The sequence below is a fragment of the Penaeus japonicus genome, unplaced genomic scaffold, assembly GCF_977035675.1.
Source record: "Penaeus japonicus unplaced genomic scaffold, GWHDUDI00000001_assembly GWHDUDI00000027, whole genome shotgun sequence".
NCBI lineage: Eukaryota > Metazoa > Arthropoda > Malacostraca > Decapoda > Penaeidae > Penaeus > Penaeus japonicus.
Genome location: NW_028234429.1, coordinates 23,788,351 through 23,789,673, shown reverse-complemented (window position 1 = coordinate 23,789,673; position 1,323 = coordinate 23,788,351).

The window sequence follows — 1,323 nt, the reverse complement described above, 5'->3', positions numbered from 1 at the left end:
GATACCATAAACCTTAAGGCGCCGAAGCCAAGTCAAGGTTGAGCATTAGAACCGTTTATTAAGGGCGAGTATCAGAGCGCGCTTGAGGGCGAGCCAGGACTTGTTGCTCCGGAAGATGTGGAATTCTTTAAAGCACGCACTTTTGTTGCATTTCTATTTTGTTCTGTTTTGTTGTACTCATTTATGTTTTGTATTTTGTTTGCGCGTGTTCTAAGTGTTTCAAATTTTAATAGTTTTTTTGGCTTTTTTTCTCGTTTCGCCTCCATTCCTCTGAAATTTATTTAATGTGGTTGCCGAGGGCGACACGCACTTTCGTTGAGTTTGGTTTGGTTTGTTTGTGTGTGGTTGTCTGTTTACTTGTTTTGTTGTTGTCAAGATTACTTCTATGTCTTCTGTCTGTCTGTCTGTCTCTCTACTTCATAAATACGTTCCGTCACTCTCTCTCTCTCTCTCTTTCTTTCTCTCTCTCCCTCTCCCTCTTTCTGTCCTTCTCCTTATCCCTCTCCCTCCCTCACCCTCTCTCCTTCCCTCCCTCTAACCTTCACCCCCCCATCCTCACCCCCCCCCCTACCCACACACACACCTTACCCCATAACCCCCAACCCCTCTTCCTCATTATCCCATTCTCTGACGTTTCTTTTCTCTCCCTCTCTTTCCCTTTCACTTTCGTATTTACCGCCCCCCCACCCCCCACCCCAACAGGCGACTTTAATAACCCCCGCTAGATGAAATGCAAACACAGTGTTTACAGGGCCGTGTGTTGCGTTGGCACTGGCCATTGGAAGGCATATTCTTTAAGAGGCGAAACGCGGGCTTAGAATTGCGCGAAAGGCAAGGAGATTAGGAGATGACGAGATATTAAGGAGGAAGGAGCAGAGAAGAGAGGAGAGGAGATCAGGAAAGAATGGAAAAGAGAGGAGATGAGAAGGGAAGAGAGAAGATAAGAGAGGTTAGGAGATGAGAGAAGAGAAGAGAAGAGAGGTTAGGAGATGAGAGAAGAGAAGAGAAGAGATCAGGAAAGAATGGAAAAGAGAGGAGATGAGAAGGGAGGAGAGAAGATAAGAGAGATTAGGGGGGGAGAGGAGAGGAGAGAAGAAAAGAAACGAAAAGAAAAGAGGAAAAGAGAATAGGCAAGGAGACTAGTAGATAAAGAAATGTCAAGGAGGGAAGAAGAGAGGGTAGAGGAGAGGATAAGAGAAGAGAAGAAAATAAAATAAAAGTCAAGAGAAGAGAGGAAAGAAAAAGAGAACAAGAGAAGAAAAGAGACGAAAAATGAGAAAAGAAACTAATAAAAAGAGAGAATAAGATAGAAACCAAAAGAAA